Source organism: Haliotis rufescens, unplaced genomic scaffold (genome assembly GCF_023055435.1).
Source record: "Haliotis rufescens isolate VD_foot unplaced genomic scaffold, xgHalRufe1.0.p SCAF_7, whole genome shotgun sequence".
NCBI lineage: Eukaryota > Metazoa > Mollusca > Gastropoda > Lepetellida > Haliotidae > Haliotis > Haliotis rufescens.
Genome location: NW_025964361.1, coordinates 12319444 through 12339861, shown reverse-complemented (window position 1 = coordinate 12339861; position 20418 = coordinate 12319444). Strand labels below are relative to the sequence as shown.

The 20418-nt window shown below is 39.0% G+C and overlaps 1 protein-coding gene and 1 long non-coding RNA gene across 2 annotated transcripts in view; one reads left to right on the top strand and one right to left on the bottom strand.

The window, feature by feature from the left end:
* The first annotated feature begins 5387 nt into the window (after positions 1-5387).
* Positions 5388-20418, top strand: part of LOC124124931 — a 78794-nt gene continuing 63763 nt past the window's right edge. Inside the window, exon 1 of the mRNA XM_048387941.1 lies at positions 5388-5514. The gene's annotated coding sequence lies outside the window, so the exon portion shown is untranslated. The remainder of the gene's footprint in view (positions 5515-20418) is intronic.
* LOC125376146 lies at positions 8698-12444 on the bottom strand. Its single transcript, XR_007219071.1, has 4 exons — positions 11830-12444; positions 11301-11359; positions 10099-10170; positions 8698-9343 (listed from the first exon to the last, which is right to left on the bottom strand). It is a non-coding gene; the product is annotated as an uncharacterized LOC125376146 (long non-coding RNA).

The following is a 20418-nucleotide window of genomic DNA, read 5'->3' as shown; positions in this document are numbered from 1 at the left end:
TCAATGTTTTATCATAACACAGTCATTGACAAAACCCATATCTCGAAATAGGGGGTGGTACTCTAAAAGAGGGGTAGTGTGATCACCATTTGCGCTGATACAGGCGAGGCACCGGCGGCGCTTTGAAGACACCAGATGGTTCAAAACAGGCTTGGAGATGTCCCCAATTTCAACCAAAGATTGGACCAACTGAGCGGGCGTTATCCGCTAGTTCTGGTCCGAACGTAGGCGTCCTACCAAGTCATCCCAGACATGCTCCTTTTTGGAGGGGGGGAGGGGGGGGGGGGGGGGGGGGGGGGGGGGGGATGTCTTGAGAAACAACCGGCCATGGCAGTATATCAATGTAATGCTGCCTCAAGAAGTCTGTTCCAACACGTGCAACTAGTGGGTGGGCATTATCCTGCTGTAACGTGTATAGCACAAACGTCGCCAAATCGTTCACCAAGACGCTTTTAATTCCTTGCACGAGGTCTTGAGATACGTCAGAGCTGTCCAGATGAAGCGACTCATCTGTGAACAGTAAACTGTTATCATGCATCAACCAAGGGTAAAGGGCCTGGGATGTTGTATCAAGTTTACATATTTTTTTTCAGATACAGCTGCAAAACCAGATTTCTTTTTAAAACAATGAACCTGTTTTTTGAAAAGAAAAACACCTTGCAACAACATAATTATTCTGGCAGTCAATTTCTTTTGTTTTAACAGCCAGAAACATCATTAATCATTTCTAAATTTCACGTCATAGTCAACAAATATTTCAGTCATATCAGCGGGGCAATTCGAGTTAATAACCCGTCCAAGTATACAACAGTGACTTGCATGATATGACCTCTTGAAATGGAAGATTTGAAATGATTATTAACACATAAGGGTCACAGGCATATTGTCTCTCATTCTCATGTCTCTATGTCAAAGCTGATGGCTTTGCTCACGAAATACTCTTTTTTTTATGAGGATGGCCATATTGAGTTGACATTAAGATATAAATTGTATTTCAAGCAGGTGAAGACTGAGGTTTTATTTTATACAAAATTATGAACTGTGGTTTAAAAAATACTCTTACCCGGGCCCCCCTAAAATCAAATGGTTCTCCCCGAACTTGTGAACTAACGCGATCATTTTTATCTTATTTCTTGGTAAGGATCACATACAATATATCATTCACTTCATATTCGGTTAATATTCAGTTATTGCATGTGACAACGTGGGAAGAAAGCCCAGTGACGTACACAGTGCTGACAGATCGGTACAAGATCGTATTCCCGTGGGTATTTTGAGTGAGAATATGGGCCATCAGCAAACTATACTGGTGGTAACAGCCAACGTTTTAAAATGGATCGGGTGCTCGGGCTCGGTGATTTGGTTGATACATGTCATCGTACCCCAATTGCGTAGATCGATGCTCATGATTGCCTGGCCAAGACTCGATTATTTATAGACCACAGTCATATACAGAAACACGCAAGTAGAATGTAGTTCATTGAACCTGACTACATAAAAAATCCGGTATATAAACTGGATATATGTTATTGGAAAATGTTGGTGGCCTGATATTCGATAAACGATGCGTCGAAACGCAGCAATTGTCAAATTGCAATGTCTTAAACGGCATTGTTTTCACACTTGTTAAAGAAATGTCATAGATGAAAACAGTAAAGCAAAATGCACGTGCAAGCTATGGCATTCGTAACTAGTGGTAGTGGCTATGAAAAGGCACGCATAAGCCAATAATTTTTCATTCAATTGTCAACATTTTTCAAGTTCGAAAATGTCGAGCCTCAGCGCTGCCGATCGGAACATCGCCACAGTTTTCTGTTGCACGCCACTTCAACGTCCACCACAGCACCATTTGCCGCCTTTGTAACCGATCCACACACTTCAATTCCACTGCAGACCGTCCGAGAATCATCCGACCAAGAGTTACTACCCCTGCACAGGATCGCTACATTCGACTGTTCCACCTACGTCATCGCAACACCACGAGATCTGACTTGGTTATGGTTCAGGGAAAGTTGACAGCAAATCGCTACATGAATCAAATTCTTCAACCTCATCTTCTTCCAATCATTGACAGCCAGAGGTAGCTGTTTCAACAGGACAACGCTCCACCGCACACAGCTCGTGTCACGGTAGACTACATTCATAATGCCAACATCAACGCCTTGCCCTGACCGTCGAGATCTCCAGATCTCAACCCAATCGAACACCTCTGGGATGAACTCGATCGACGTGTACGGCACAGACACTCCCACAACTGACCAACGCGTTACAAGCAGAATGGCGCCGAAATCCGCAGGACAGAATCCAGTCAGTGCCGAGCAGATGCAGAGCCCTGATTGCTGCCCGGGGCGGTCACACGAGTTTAGCTCAACCTTGTGGCCTTTTGTGACATGACAATGAACAGTTTTCAAAGCCCTTGTACAACTGCAACATGTGACTATCGAGCTCCAAAATGTCCTATTTGTATCTATGATATTAAATTAAATATATCGACTTTATTAGGTACAATAAATTAACTATAAGCATACCTGTGCGTTTCTTATTTTGAAGAGTGTAGTTGGAATATTTGTGAGTGCAGCGCTAAGCAACAAACAAAAAGTTGGTAGCTTTCAAGAAAGTTCATTACCGTGATATAAGGGGACCAGACCCGGGTCAATAGACCATGGCAATCCTACAGTGTTCAACTATATAGAGTATATAAGCCTTAGTTCAGAAACAAAGAGAAAGAGGTACCATCTTTACCCTATCTAGGGTTAAACTATAAGGTCTCTGGGTCAGTCTGACACGCGTAGCCTAGCTAGGGTTAGGCCAGGTGCTCCGGGTCACCAACACCAAACTAATATCACCCTGAGCCTAGCTGGGGTTGGGCCAGGTGCTCCGTGGCACTAACACCAAACTAATATCACCCTTAGCCTAGCTAGGGTTAGGCCAGGTGTTTCGGTGCACCAACACCAAACTAATATCACCCTTAGCCTAGCTAGGGTTAGGCCAGGTGTTCCGGGGCACCAACACCAAACTAATATTACCTTAGCCTACCTAGGGTTGGGCCAGGTGCTCCGGTGCACCAACACCAAACTAATATTACCTTAGCCTTGCTAGGGTTAGGCCAGGTGTTCCGGTGCACCAACACCAAACTAATATTACCCTTAGCCTTGCTAGGGTTAGGCCAGGTGTTCCGGGGCACCAACACCAAACTAATATCACCCTTAGCCTAGCTGGGGTTGGGCCAGGTGCTCCGGGGCACCAACACCAAACTAATATCACCCTTAGCCTAGCTGGGGTTGGGCCAGGTGTTCCGGTGCACCAACACCAAACTAATATCACCCTTAGCCTAGCTGGGGTTGGGCCAGGTGTTCCGGGGCACCAACACCAAAGTAATATCACCCTTAGCCTAGCTAGGGTTGGGCCAGGTGCTCCGGGGCACCAACACCACCAATGGGTTGGGCTAGGTGCTCCATAGAGGTATCACCCGTAGGTTTGGGCTTGGTGCTTCGAGGCTGACCTCGCACATAGTTGTTCATGTGTACTAAAAATATCTACATGTACCTGTAAAAATAAAGACTGGCCCAGTCGTCAAAAGCGACGCGATTCGCTATGCAGAGTTGCGTCCCTTGGGCACGCCAGAAACCTATGATTGTGGGTTCGAATCCTGGCTTGCCCCGATTATGTTTCTAGGTTTGTCAGCACCATACCATCGTATGTTTCATCGAAGTGGTAAACGTCTGAGACATGCATCACTTCGGGCTTTCCTCCCACATTACGCTGACACGCCTTCATATAACTGGAATAATGTTAAAAGTGGCATTAATCCCAACTAACTCACTGTAAAAATAAAACTTGTATATATATTTTTGAAACGTTTGTCGTATTTTGTTGAGGTTTTACGAGCTCTTCCGACTGAGTACGTTTTGTTTTCGATTCCTGCAGATGTCTTCTGAACCATTTATAGTTTCCCCCATGCTCATCGGTCCTGTCGTCATCTGGAATGATAGCAAGATTATTTGTCCAACAGCCTGGTCCTCCGATAATATTTACACTCACTTCTTATTGAACATACCCCCGTTTCCCATCTGATATGACGTGATAAGAAATCAAACATCTGCATGTACATTGTCTCTGTCATGAAAGTTACCCACTCACTCATTTTCTCACGACAACGACTCTTCGGTCACTCCAGTAGTCCAGGCACGTTCCTCTGTTTAAGCGTATACATGGCTGAATAAGTATGCACAATTAAGCTACCTGGAAGTTTTGCCACTTACACTAGTTTTTTTTAATCCATTCATTTCTGTAGGCACTAATGAAGTTTTGTTGTGAAATGATCAGAAAGCATGTGTAGATATAACAGTAAAAAGGGGAAAATAGTTTGAGAGAAAACGCATGTCAACTCCCTTACGCAAAAATGAACGTACAAACATAGATTTGTTGAGATAATCCTTTGAAATTTAACCAGGAATATGTTTCTGTGAAACACAACCCTATTGAATGTTGAGCGATTTTGCCTCATCTCACAATCATAACATGAAGAGGTAGATAGATATGACTCAACTTTATGACTTTCGTTCCATGATATTGGTTGAATCAGGTAGCCACTGCAAATGTTGATTTCACATCTTCAGGGTCTGATGCCGTTCCCTTAGGGCTCAGTCACACATTCAGGATTTTTACTGCCGTCCTTGATAGGTTTATTCCCGATTAAAATTTGTCAAAGTCTGATCAACATCCTGTGATTCGTGGCGGGAAATTCACAAAAAATCAGATATTGTTCAGGAATTCGAAGCGTCCCGATTCAGCCTGATCTCAAACGGGAGCCACAATCGGCACTGTGTGAACCTGGCCTTACAGAAAAGCAAACAAAAACATCGGTATAATTTGATAACGATAAGGGTTACACCGCAAAAGGATATTTATTGCTATTCGGAAGTTATAAATCTACCAGATACAAAGGAAATCTGCATGAAATATTTGTAAGCAAATTATGCCATGACGCTGTTACATGATATTGTATTAATTGTTCAGTGTTAGTTTTAAACTCTGCAATGCATGACATTTGTAGAAAGTGAGCCGCAACAACGAGAGGGAGACAGTGCCGACGTGCCCGCTTATCGCAACAGCTAGCGTGTTTATCAAATTTAGTACGCAGGGGAGCTATTCGCATAGTAGTCAAAAACATGGTGTAAGACGTAAAACGGGGAATGACTTGAAACCAATACTGTGTTCATACTGTTTTAAAACATGGATACGTTGATTAAAAAATTGGGGAAAATATATCATTGTAAGTTTAATTTGTGTGCCATTTAACAACGGCATGATAATTTGTTGCCACCGTGCTGATGCCTCTTATCAACGTATTCTTGTATGCATGTTGCGAAAAGCACCCCAGGCCAAGAGTTTCGTTACACTACTTACCTCCCTTGCCCAAAAGCCCAAAGGTGAGTTTTCCTACGTCTTACTTCCCGGTGGCAGTGGTGCGAACCTCGCACGCCCTCATGAGCATGTTCAACTGACGAATAGGTGAGCAATTATTTATTTATATATGTTTATTTATATATTGACATGTGGCAGGCGATGGGGGTGTATGGTATATCAGTGTATTTAATACATTCGTAAAAGTAAAAGCCCTGAAAAGATAAAGCGCTGCCTGATTCGAGCAACGCCCCTGTAGTTTTAACCAGTCTAAAGTGACATGTTATGGACCTGCGTGTAACTGGTGTTACTGTTTCCCCTCATCTGTTCCTCGTTTAATATCAGGATCGGATCAGGGATGTAGATCGTCTCGTTAGAAAAGTTTGCTAATGTGCGTTGTAGGATTTACAACGCGCTTCAACATATCTGATTGACTGCAAATAATAAAATATGTTTAATATCTTTATACCAATATCTCTCTTATTCATAACTTTATTCCATCGAACTTTGAAAAAGGACTACAAATCGAAACAAAAACCGGTGGTGTTTTCGATGGGACCACCATCTTGTTTTCCGAAATCCGTAGCGGCTACCGTTGCACAACCGTGTCCTAACCTTGTCATGGTATTGTTTTACTGGTGTTCTAACCACGACACAACACTGTTTCACGACTGTGTTATAACCTTGTCATTGTACTGTTTTACTGGTGTGTTCTAACCACGACACAACACTGTTTCACGACTGTGTTATGACCTTGTCATGGTACTGTTTTACTGGTGTGTTCTAACCATGACACAACACTGTTTCACGACTGTGTTATAACTTTGTCGTGGTACTGTTTTACAACTGCTTTTCAACCCACTCATACTGTGTTTTAACCTTGTCCTGATACTGTTACAAACATGTTCTAACCTTTTTATGGCACTGTGTTCTAACTTTGTCATTGCACTGTGTTCTAACCTTGTCCTGACACTGTGTTCTAACCTTGTCCTGATTCTGTGTAACAACCATGTTCTAACCTTGTCATGGCACTGTGTTCTAACCTTGTCCTGATACTGTGTTCTAACCTTGTCATGGCACTGTGTTCTAACCTTGTCATGGCACTGTGCTCTAACCTTGTCATGACACTGTGTTCTAACTTTGTCCTGATACTGTGTTCTAACCTTGTCCTGATACTGTGTTGTAACCTTGGCATGGCACTGTGTTCTAACCTTGTCATGGCTCTATGTTGTAACCTTGGCATGGCACTGTGTTCTAACCTTGGCATGGCACTGTGTTATAACCATGGCATGGCACTGTGTTCTAACCTTGTCCTGACACTGTGTTTTTAAGCTTGTCATGGCACTGTGTTCTAACCTTGTCGTGGCTCTGTGTTCTAACCTTGGCATGGCTCTGTGTTCTAACCTTGTCGTGGCACTGTGTTCTAACCTTGTCCTGATACTGTGTTCTAACCTTGGCATGGCACTGTGTTCAAACCATGGCATGGCAACGTGTTCTAACCTTGTCCTGACACTGTGTTCTAAACTTGTCATGGCACTGTGTTCTAACCTTGTCATGGCACTGTATTCTAACCTTGTCCTGATTCTGTGTTCTAACCTTGTCTTGATACTGTGTTCTAACCTTGTCATGGCAATGTGTTCTAACCTTGTCATTGCACGGTGTTCTAACCTTGTCAAGGCACTGTGTTCTAACTTTGTCATGGCACTGTGTTCTAACCTTGTCATCGCACTGTGTTCTAACCTTGTCCTGATACTGTGTTCTAACCTTGGCATGGCACTGTGTTCTAACCATGGCATGGCACTGTGTTCTAACCTTGTCCTGACACTGTGTTCTAACCATGGCATGGCACTGTGTTCTAACCTTGTCCTGATACTGTGTTCTAACCTTGGCATGGCACTGTGTTCTAACCATGGCATGGCACTGTGTTCTAACCTTGTCCTGGCACTGTGTTCTAACCATGCACAGCAAAAAAAGTGTAGGTTTCCGTCTTCTGGAAACCTTCCGGATACCTACCCATTTTGGATCTGGCCCGGATACCTTCCGGAAACCTTCCAAAAAAAAATGTCAAAATTTGGGGGGTGCATTTTGTTCACTTAAGTGTGAAACACATAAAAAATTAACTTGAAAATACCAAGCAATTTGAAGGTTGCTGAAGGCATCTGGAAGGTTTCCGGAAGGTTTCCGGATGCAAATTTTCTTCATGACTTGCTTCTGGTAAAAAATGTTAGCCTGTGCATTACAGGTAGCTGTTGTAATATTCTGGGTTACTTTAATGGTAAATATTCTCCTAAAACATTTTTGGAGAAGACAATTGTTCAATTTCATATATTGTCCTTTTCAGATGTTAATGGTATTTAATGAACAAACATCAGTTCTCGTATAGTGATATCCTTATATTTCATGTCCAGACTTCCAGTTTGTACTGAGAAAAAGAAAAAGTCATTGACAATGTGCTCACTTGGGCCTTTAGTCCTAGTGAGATGATAATAAGACCATTTGTAACGGTACATGTACTTGTTATATCCAAAATACTAACTTCATTGAAATTTGCCTAACCCTAGTTTTATGGTACTACAGTAAGCTCTTCCTCAGTTACTGTGAATTCTTTTATTAAAAGGGATTGAGAGTTAATTTGACACTGGAGTTGTAACCACTGCACATATATGTGTATTCAAATAATATAACAACTATGTGCTTAATACTTCACAAATATCTCCAGAAATAGGCATTTTAGTTATAATTGCAGAAATACTTTATGAATGACCCCTTCACTATTGCCTTGATCTTACACTTCAACCCTTCAAGAGTTATCACTTTTGACTGTGAATTTGACCTTCAATATCAGTGATAAATATTTCAAAAACATTTCAAAGAGCTATCCAGCACATAAACCAAATATGCAGTCCTTTGGTAGAATTCAACATATCATTGACCAAAATATGGAAGTAATGTAACCAGTATATGTATAAGAGTTACTAAGACTTCTGCAGAAAAGGCAATTTAGGGGAAAATGTAGTATATATAGATCACACACGACCTTTTTCCAACTTCGACCCCTGTCCAAAGGAAGAGTTAGACCACAAACAAACTTTTTGTCTGGTTATGACTTTGACCTTTGACATAACAGATCAATGTGTCATCAGACGTTTTCAGAGCAAAGGAAACATGTGTTATTTATCTTGAGATGCCCAAGCAATGCATGGTTTCATAAGATAAGTGTGGCTATTAAACTGAGGCAAAATCATGAAACATCCCCATTTACACAGCTGGCAAATGAAACATAAGCAACAATCAAATTATCAGTTTCTTTTATTCATATGCCTATAGTATATCGCACATTGAACAGTGTTCACATGATGGTTCCTGATGCAGTATGCAATTTCATCCTATTCTTCAATACTCATAACAGAGTGTGATAACTGTTCGCTTGACAGTACCTACGGATTATGTTCACCAGTTCAGAGAACTTACTTTCCCTCAATCCTCCTTTTCTTTCTATATTGCCATGGATGAACAGGAACCAGGATGAGGGGATACCAGTTAGACTCTATCTCTGCTGCATTGTGTTAGTAGAATTGTGAACTTTCCATTTGGTGTTTGGGTCCATATTTAAAGACAATAAGTCCCATTTATCATTCCTTTCAAGTGTTTACCATAAGACAAGAATTTCCTGAATGTCCTGGAAGAATTCCACTCCAGCTTGGCATTGGTTGGTCTTCTCACATTAGCCAGACCAGCCTTTGTGTGTCCCAGTACCATTTGGCATACAACTTCTCGGTCGGCCTCCATTGAAATAACAGGACCCTCGTCATCGCTGTCTGCAAATCACCTCTGATATCTGAAGGGGTGCAGCCTCTGTTTAGGACTCCCTTGTCTCGTCCTTCCAGACTGTCAACCTGGAATACTCATCCAGGGATCTCAAGCAGGACTTCAGTTTCTGCAGCATTATGTAAAAAGATTTTAGCAATCAAAAAGAATTGTTGCCACATGTACTTACAGATAGAAGGCAGCAAAATAACTTAAGTTGTCATATGTGAGTCTTGTTATATGCTAAACATTTAAGATAATCACATCTCAAATCTCAACCAGACAAACCAGTGACTAATGTTATGAACTCGGTCCAGACAAACAGATGATAACTATTATGGACAATATCCCACATCACTGTGGTATGATTACATGCGATCAATGAGCCTACTCAATCACTACCTTATCTATTAATTAGGCTTGGAATGCTGGGAATCTTTTAAAGAGATGTCATTTAGTGATTGTTTCAACTCATCAACATGGAAAAATATATATTTACAATCCTTGTCATATAGCCAAACTATTGCTGGATGCAGTGTTAAATAAATGAGTTGGCTTTAACACTGCTTTGAACAGTATTCCAGATATATCACCGCATGTTAGCTTGATGTGGGAAGAAAGCCCTAAGTGATGCAGGTCTTTGATGAATCCCACGAGCATGTGTATAATGCTGACAAACCTAGCAACATAATCGGGGAGAACCAGGATTTGAACCCATGACTATAGGTTTCTGCTAAGCCCAAGAGATGCAACTCTGCACAGAAAATTGTAGTGCCTTAGATAATAGGACATCCGTGCCCACAGCGATAAGGAACAAACTGAAGACATATTTGCAAAATAACCATATCAACCAAACAGAATAATTTCAAAATATTTACTACTCACTGTTGCTCTTCTATGGTCTTTCTTTGCATTGATGCTGCACAGATGACTGTCTCTTTTATTCATCCGGACATTCTACAAACATAAGTAGCATTCACATCACAGAAAAATGTCCAAACTGTACATGTTGTACATTTGATTCAAATGAAAAGACCCCGGTTGTGATTCCGACTTAGAACTACCCTAATCATAATACATGTAATTCATATCAAACATTCAGAGATGACATTTATCCCCATATTTAACAAATGTCAAAACAATATTTTGACAGCAAAGTCAGGGTCATTCAACACATACATTACATAGGAAATAACTTGTTCGAGGTGAATATCATTCTGTGAATTATTGCCAAATTTTCTTGAAATGCAGATTAATGCAATGCAGTATTTACTTTTATTTCTAGGCTATTTGTTTGGCTTTTCCATGGCACTGTTTTGACAGAGATCTAACCTTGATCATGTTGATATGACACTTTGTTCAGAAATGATATAAATAAGAGAATACTTTATAATTCCCGAGAAAATTTGGGTTACATTGTAAAAGCACGGAGAAACAAGCATAAGATTCATGATTTAAGTTAAATACACTTGACCCGTGAAGATTCCGGGGTAGAATAGGTCTTCAGCAACCCATGCTTGTCGTAAAAGGCGACTAACGGGATCGGGTGGTCAGGCTCGCTGACTTGGTTGATGCATGCCATTGATCCCAATTCCGTGGCTCGATGCTCATGATATCAATCACTGGGTTGTCTGGTCCAGACTCGATTATTTACAGACCGCCGTCATATAGCTGGAATATTGCTGAGTGCGGCGTTAAACAACAAACCAACCTAAATACACTCATACATACACACACAAACACAACATCCAAACACGAGGGTTAGAAATTGGCACTAGTCATTTTGACATTTTAAAGGTTTTGCTATATGCTATCATTTTAGGACTAGTGGACTGAAAGTGTAAGTTCCTACCGCTGCAAACACTAATCAACTAATGAATTGGGTGGTCAGACTAGGTTGTCATCATACTCTGAGGGCATGGATCTTTGCTGATAATAACAATCACTAGATTGCCTGGTCCATGTTCAATTATTTACAGGCTGCCATCACAGAGCTGGACTATTGTGAGTGTGATGTTTCACATTGCATTGAAATATACCATGATGAATACATGTAGTTTGTATTTATCACAAACAAAAATACTCACTCAATACTTGGTATCCTCCCTGAGGATGTCTGTGAACCTCCCCACAAACCCTGAACATGCTGAAACAGAAAACAACTAACTTGTCTTTATCCTTTCAATGTTTCAGTGTGAATTTGTTAAAGATTGATAAGCTGTCATTATTCATTGTGATCCATATCTCACTTTCAGGCGGTTCAGGTGGCAACACATGATTGGAACTGAATGCCACATTTTGTTTGACAAGCACTTTGCCAGATTTATACCCTTGGTAACTAACCCTCATCATCAAATCCCAGCGTTATGAGAATAAGGACACGACCCTTAAAAGTCCTGCACCTGTAGCTCTTATGCAAGCCCAAATAGAAATACCATGTCACAACAAACACTTGATCATAATAATAACAAAGGGTTTCCGAAAACAACAAAACTAAAAGGCCCTTGACGTTTACAGTAGTAACATGGAGATCAGGAAAATATCTAAATCAATCCATTCCATAAGATCTCTGTATAGAAATCATGGAACATTATGTCTCGAAGCCCTGCTACGTACCTGGCATCTGCAAGCTGCTCTTCCTTCCTTCGGCTGCCAATCGAGTTTTCGAAATACTTGACGTCCTCGTTGTGGATGGCTCAGGTGGATTTCGACCGGGATTTCCGTGTTAGAGGTGATTGAGAACAATGTATCGATACACGAGGTAAGCATATCGCAATCAAGCATCACTGTGTACATCGATTACACGAGGTTTAAGTGTTTGTTTACATTTGTGTTCCAAAATGGCGCCCTCGGTCATACAGGGAATTATGGGTAGACTTGTTTGTCCCGGAATAACACGAGTTGGTCACGAATGACGAGCGGTCATTTCTGCAGCAGTTACGGAAAGAGACGAGGTTGGCCGATTACAGTTCATGCAGGCCATATTGGGAGCCGCGGGGATTTCGACAGTGTGTATTAGGAAGTATATCAATGTGGTGTATGAAATATGCGTTTGCCTACCATGCCAGGCAGTGTGACAAGGGATATCCCAGCGGATGTAATATTCCTACAGCAGAAATGTTTCACAACCTCGATTGCAGGGAGCTGAAGACGTGACATATTCAGACAGAGACCATAATACATAGACTGTTATATGGTCTCTGATTCAGGTAAGGAATATGTTAATAATATTGATCACGTATTAAAGTTATTTATCTTCTGTAAGCCACTTTTTCTGTTTAATATATGTTAGTTAATGTGTGATTTAATTTTTGTAGGATAAGCAATCTACCTAACTTATGTTAATCCTTGCTAATGTATATGATGTAGAAATATGTTTGCTTACTTATATTCCTTTATCTAGATACTCTAAAGTGTCTCATTTTTTTAGTTCATACCGTACCGACTAAACTTACTTTTGCAGGTGTGAAGAATCAAGAACAAATTAAATGACAGGAGTTTTGCAACAGTGAACATTGTGAAGTGGAAGATAAGACATTTGAAAGGTATGGATATTTTCACTTGAACTTGTTGAAGAATACCGTGATGACAACTTTATCATGTTGGGAATTTTGGCGGTGGGGTAGCCTAGTGGTTGAAGTGCTGAAGACAAAGGTTCGATTCTTGTCATGGGTACAATGTGTGAAGTCTATGTCAGGTGTCCCTTGCTGTGGTATTGCTAAAAACAGCGTAAAACCATACCCACTCATGTGGGGATTCCGGGTTGGAATTGGTCCCCATCAACCTATGCTAGTTGTAAGAGAGGGTTATACTATAAAGGGAAATAGCACCTTGCCTACTATTGCCTGGTGAAAACAGCACCTTGTTATTTTTTTTACCTTGGGTCTGAATATGCCCGAATACATGAAATTAAACTTGCATGGTCACTTGTAAACACAAATAACTGAGAAATTCAGACAGAGACCATAATACATAGACTGTTATATGGTCTCTGATTTAGGTAAGGAATATGTTAATAATATTGATCACGTATTAAAGTTATTTATCTTCTGTAAGCCACTTATTCTGTTTTATATATGTTAGTAAATGTGTGATTTAATTTTTGTAGGATAAGCAATCTACCTAACTTATGTTAATCCTTGCTAATGTTCAAAAAGGTTTACATTAAAAACTAGCATCTACTCGCCGACTCTGATTTGGAGATGCAACTAAACTTATTGTGAAAATATAATATGCTTTGATTTCTTTGAAGTAAAATAAATGCAATTAAACTTGCAAACACAAATAATTGTTAGATGTTAATCACCTAAAAATAGTTTACATTAGAAATTAGCCTCTGCTCAAATTTACTCATGATTCTGATTGGGAGGTGCAACTAAACTTATCATTGAAAGATCACATGCTTTGAAGTCTTAAGTAGCTTTACTCAGATTAGCTCAATGTCAAGCTGAAACTGAGTCTGGCGAAAATGTCAAGAAACTGGACAACAGGTATACTATATATGTCATATTTATTTTAGTAAGTAGGAAATAAATAGTAATTTTATAGAAATTTCATTTATATATCTTTCGGCCAGGAATCAACATGTCTCTCCAGATAACAGACAACAATTAGTAGCCCTTTTTGCCAAAACAAGGTGCTGTTTTCATCCGAGAAATCAGTGACATTTTGCCGAGGTGCCGTTTTAGCATCACCCATAAGAGATAACCTAATAGATCAGGTGATCAGGCTCGGTGACCTGGTTCATGGCATCTGACAGTAACCATCTAACAGTGTGGATTGATGTTCACAATATCAATCACTGGATTGTCTAGAATTTTGGGCCTACCTTTAGAATACAGTACCTAACTTTTGAAACAGGTCACAGTACCCTGTGGTGTAATTCGTAGTATTCTGTTGCCTGACACACTGGCAAAACAATGCCTTGTGATGTCAGGGGTCATTGGATGTGCATATATATGCTCTTTTCAGTGGTCTATCGTCTCCACACGCTATGTTGTTGCATAAGTTTTAATTATTTGTTTATTAAATATTGTTTTAAACATATTTATTTCACAACTTGTGAACTGGATGGGTAAACAAGCAAAAACTTATTTGAATACCGCTCCAGAATTAGAATACAATATGATATGACAAAAGTACAGTCAAGGAATACAATTATATACATGTTCTTATTATAGAAACTACGTTGTCGGCGCTGTCAGGTCGCATTTTTAGTAGTAATAGTGTACTGCAATATACGGCAAGGAATAGTATTATAAATTTAAGATGCTATGTAAAATCACAAAACCTATTGGATAGCTGAATGTAGTCTTGTACTGATTTAAGAATTTCTAAGTTTACTTTTGACGTCCTTTCAGGATTACCTAATAGAATTGAATTTAGATCATATCCCTTAACATAATAGTACATATTCTGTCTTAAATCATTGTAATTTGGGCATATGAGAAAGAAGTGAAGTGCATCTTCAGTGTGATGGCCACAGCTACATGCAGGATTATCTTATAAATATTGCCTGCGGATGCACATTTTATAACAAGTGCTTGTTTATTTTCTATATGCTTTTATTTCATTTTTTACTTATTCAGTGGTTAAAATGATTTTAAATATAAATTGAAACTTATAATGTGCAATAAGCGGGTTATAGCTGAAACGACACCTTAGCAAAACGACACTGACTGGCGAAATACTCGCCGACAGCGAAAACGGCGATTATTACTTGACGAAAATGATACCTTATTTTTTTTTTACCTTGGTAAAATAAATGAAATTAAACTTGGATTGATAACTTGCAAAGACCAATAATTGTGAAATGTTAAAACAAGTTTACATTAGAAATTAGCCTCTACTCCAACTTATCCTATACCCGACTCAATTTATTGTGATAACATGCTTTGAAGTTAAATATATGGAATTAAACACACATCGTCTTATACAAACACAAAAACATGTAGTTGTTAAACGTTGAAACAAGTTTACCTTCGAAATTAGTCCCCTACTCCAATTTACTCACCGACTCTGATTAGCAGACACAGCTCACTTGTTGTGAATGTATTTTTCACTTTAAAGTTTAAAGTACTCAATGTCAAGCTGAAACTGTATTTAAGAATCCTAACATGGTGCTGTCAGATTACTATTTTTCACAATGGCCTTTCGATGTGTCATTTGAACATGTTGAAAGGTTTTACAAGGGATATTTGTCAGTAATAACTGATGCTATTTCTGCCCTTACATTACAACAAATAAATCCGCCAATATGGAACTATTTTATTGATATGTGGCAACAAACATACTTCAGGCTGTACAGTTTACAAATGGGTTAATATCCATGTCATCTTGTTCCTCCTTATGTCTGGGCAGTTGCTCGCTACAATTTCGGAACTTCTTTACAGTTACAGACAGAAAATACCAGAACCGTTAACTACTATAAATCAAATACTGTATGGGTTTCACTAAAAGTGTCGCCACAACTGAAAATCTTCAAATACCTGTATTTGGCTATAACTTTGACTATTTTTTTCTGTTCCTGCCTATTATCTATTCCTGCCTCAGGTAAGGATGCAGTGATTTATTTAAGTGCATACATATATCACAGATAAACTCCTGAAGTCCATGAAAGTTATTTACAAGTTATACACATAAGGACTTAAAGGTGGAGAATGTATTGATGTCAACTTCTTTATTATGATGATCACAACATTTCGGAGTATGTACTTACTCCTTCATTAGGTGAATATTCACAATTCTGCTCCAAATGCTTAGATTAATGCTCATATTGTCAACCATATTTGCCATTTTTATATCATATTCATGTGTATAATACATTTTTATTTCTAATAATGGCGTAATTGGGACACACAAATATAAAGTAACCCAATACTTTCCTTAACGGGCGACAATGCTTGTCTAAAGAGTTGACTAACGCCATCAGGTGGCGATCAGGCTCGGTGACTTGGTTGATGCATGTCATTGATCCCAATTGTGTGGGTCGATGCTCATGATGTCAATCACTGGACTGTCTGGTCCAGACTCGATTATTTACATATAGCCGGAATATTGCTTGAGTGCGGCATAAAACAACAAACCAAATCATAAGTGCGGGATGAGTGATTTGAAATAAGCAAGTTTTATGTGACCTTCAATCACTACAACCTGATCTGAGTCTTGAAAAGATATGACTTTGATTCAGTGAAAATTTGCATCATGAAAGTTTCAACTGTAGATACAGTTAATTTGTTTTTTGTACGGTTTCTGTTTATTCAATGTATATGTTGTTCAAATAAGCTTTGCCTTTTCACCAACCCTATTCCTCTTTTGGAATAAATAGTGTCTAATAATTCAAACACCATCACTACTAATCATCCTAGTAAACACAACAAAGAAATGCACGTCAAAAACGTCATTATTATTATTTCTGATCTCTGATAAATTAGAAAAAACTGTTATCCAGCAAGATACATTTCCTTGGTACTTACTTACTTACTTACTTTGGAGATTTAACGTGCGCTTTCCAACTGATGCGTATTTCGCACACGGCCCGGCCAGGCCATTTAATGTGTTTCCGAAAGGGGCGAAGGTGGTCTGTGCAACCCAAGAGGGGGGTTTTAGGGGTTGCTTATATAGAATTTGGGAATTTTGAGATTTGGAATAGATGCCGATGGGGCTGGGGAGGAGAACTAAGGGAGCTGGGTATGGTGGATGTTTGTTTGTTTTTGTGATTTTGATTTGGTAGGTTATTGTGTTTTTAGATGCATTTTATTAGTTCCGTTTTTATTTCCTTGGTCCCAAGAAGCATGTTACATAGTAAACTGACTCGATAAGTTGAATAGCAGTCAGCGTGGTTGTAAAGGCACAACTGACTAAGCCGTCACTACTCAATTAAGTAATTAACAGACAATTGCAAGTACTAATACCCACCCGACACTAATTGCCCTGTTAATCCCTAGTCCACAATGAGTTGACATTGAGTTCATTTTGCTAATTAGCTGTTTTTTTAGTAGCAAGGTAATAAACATCAAAGGTGGGGCAGGCTTTGATCATGCGTTCTGTAGAAGAGATGATGTCACTTGTTTTATGTTTATTTAGGATTAGCTACATCCCTTGATGCTACCAAGGCAGCCCTTGAGATTATCAGACAGTTTGGCTAGACACAAACTGATGTCTCCCTTGTAGCACACTATGTGTCAGACACAGACTTTGACCACTCTGTGCAGATGCATATCAATGCATAAAGAACATTGGCTAGATGATACAACAATGTCACACAAGTCAAAGTTGGGTTTCACTGTATTTAGAAACAGATGATGGATCCAAAACTTTATAACAGTAATTATGATTAATTTCAACTTTGCCAGGCCAATATTTTGGCAGATTTGCATGTTATTGTTAATCTTCATTTAGTTAATTTAAAAAAAAGATAGGATAAATTATAAAATATGATAATGAGTCATGAATATTTGAATTCAGAACAAACAGGGAGGGTCACCCCAAAATGTGAGAGTCTCTAGGGGAGGCTTTTGACAAAATGGACAATAAAATATAAAGTGCTTTGCATTTTCTTTCAGGGAGGGTTGTGTCAAAAAATGAACGAGAGCATACCAGTAATACATGACCGACCCCTTTAATGTAATATACATAGTTTTTAGTTCATGGTTCAGGTTGTACTTTTCAGTTGAATTTCTTATCACTGTCTATGATGGACTACCCATTAACGGTAGATATTAAATATCCATAATAACTTAGATAAATGCTTCTACAGTGTCATCCTTATTTGTCAAAATTTGAATTTCAATATAGCTTACATTAATCATGTTAATGAATTAATGAATTTGGTGAGAATATCTATTGTCTGAATTCCTAATATACTTTCTTTTGTATTTGGTGTGCAAGGGTAGCCTACTGGGTGAAACAGTCTCTGAAACCCGGGTTCAATTCACCACATGGGTACAATGTGTGAAGCCCATAGCTGGAATATTGCTAACAAGCTGCATGAAACTATACCAACTCACTCGCTCATTATGTTGTATTTTGAGATCACTTACATGACATGTGTTTTCATAATTATGAATAGTTGCATTTATGTATTTATGTATAAGAACCTATGTAACTTAGTTTTGCATAGTCTTGTTTACCCTTCCTTACATTTTGATGTAATGCAAACATTCAAGCAAAATTCAGGTGAACCTTGTGGTATTGTTTTAGAAGACCAGATACATTTTTGTATTTTCTGAACACTTTTCTGTTTGCAATGGCTTATTTACATGTTCAAAGATTGGTTAAATATCAGTTGCAAGATAAATTGTCAATACCTCACTGTTCGAGAAAACAACTTTAAACATTTGTAAATATGTGTGTGTTTCATAACTTTTGACTAACAAGTTTCTAAAGATGTTATGAAATGTTTCAGGTACCTGGATTTCACAATCTTACACCAGCTACATTTAAGAAGATCTTGCTCACACAATTCAGACAGGGGACTCGCCGGATGATGAACAGTACTCCTGATAACAACCAACAGATTCACCCCAGAAAGTGATGATTCTGAATGAATGATGCCACACCAGTGTTACTGTAGGTGGTTTTATTATGACACTAATGAAGTCTGAATGAATTTATGCCAAAGCACTGTGACTATGTCCAGTTTGTGTACACCGATGCTGACTATACAAATCTGAATGACTTTTGTGGTTTACTGTAGAAACATAATTGAATTTAGATATTCTTCTTCAATAAAATTCTTCTGAGATTTGACTAATTTGTTTATTTAGAAAATGGCTTTGAAGCGTCTGTTCTGTAAGGCCTTGCAAACACCACTGGTTACTTTATGCTAGTTCCTCTTCTTGCTTGATCAAATTTCAATTTGTGATATGTACCAATGAAATGCCAAATAATCAATAAATAAGATTTTTTTTCCAAAAACATGATTTGTTTTGCTTCATTAGCATAAAGAAATATAATACTGATCAGCCATAACATAGGTGCTGAACAAATATAAAATGTACTAATGCCCTGAATGTTTTCCTACTATAAATACAGCTCACTTAACAACAGTTGTAGTTCCACCTTAGTAGACAAATGACATTGCTATTTTTTCTGTACTTTATTTAGGTGTTTTCTATGGATGCCATTAATCTTATGCACCAATTTGGGACAATTGTATTCTGTTTTATATTCCCATGAAACTACACTGTCCCGATATAAGTACTGATACTGTTCCAAACTAATCTGTTTATCTCACCAGGGCCAAATGCCAAAGCACATAGCCAATGACTTTCCATTTTTTTCTGATTGAGAATGCTGTTTTGCCACTTTTAGCAATATTGCAACAATATCATGGTGGGGGACACCAGCAATAAGCTTCACACATTGGACCCATGTCGCAAAACAACTTGTGAACAATGCATGCCCACATATCTCAGTTTGAGGAGGATATTTACAACTAAAATAACACAGAATATTACAACAGGTACCTGTAATGCACAGGCTAACATTATTATCCAGAAGCAAGTCATGAAGAAAATTTGCATCCGGATACCTTCCGGAAACCTTCCGGAAACCTTCCAGATGCCTTCAACAACCTTCAAATTGCTTGGTATTTTCAAGTTAATTTTTTTATGTGTTTCACACTTAAGTGAACAAAATGCACCCCCCAAATTTTGACATTTTTTTGGAAGGTTTCCGGAAGGTATCCGGGCAGGATCCAAAATGGGTAGGTATCCGGAAGGTTTCCGGAAGGTTTCCGGAAGACTCCCGGTGTTCTAACCTTGGCATGGCACTGTGTTCTAACCCTGTCATGGCACTGTGTTCTAACCTTGTCCTGATACTGTGTTACAACCTTGTTCTAACCTTGTCCTGACACTGTGTTCTAACCTTGTCATGGCAATGTGTTCGAACCTCGTCATGGCACTGTGTTCTTACCTTGTCCTGACACTGTGTTCTAACCATGTCCTGATACTGTGTTACAACCTTGTTCTAACCTTGTCCTGACTCTGTGTTCTAACCTTGTTCTGACTCTGTGTTCTTACCTTGTCCTGACACTGTGTTCTAACCTTGTCCTGACACTGTGTTCTAACCTTGTCCTGACACTGTGTTCTAACCTCGTCATGGCAATGTGTTCTTACCTTGTCCTGACACTGTGTTCTTACCTTGTCCTGACACTGTGTTCTAACCTTGTTCTAACCTTGTCCTGACACTGTGTTCTAACCT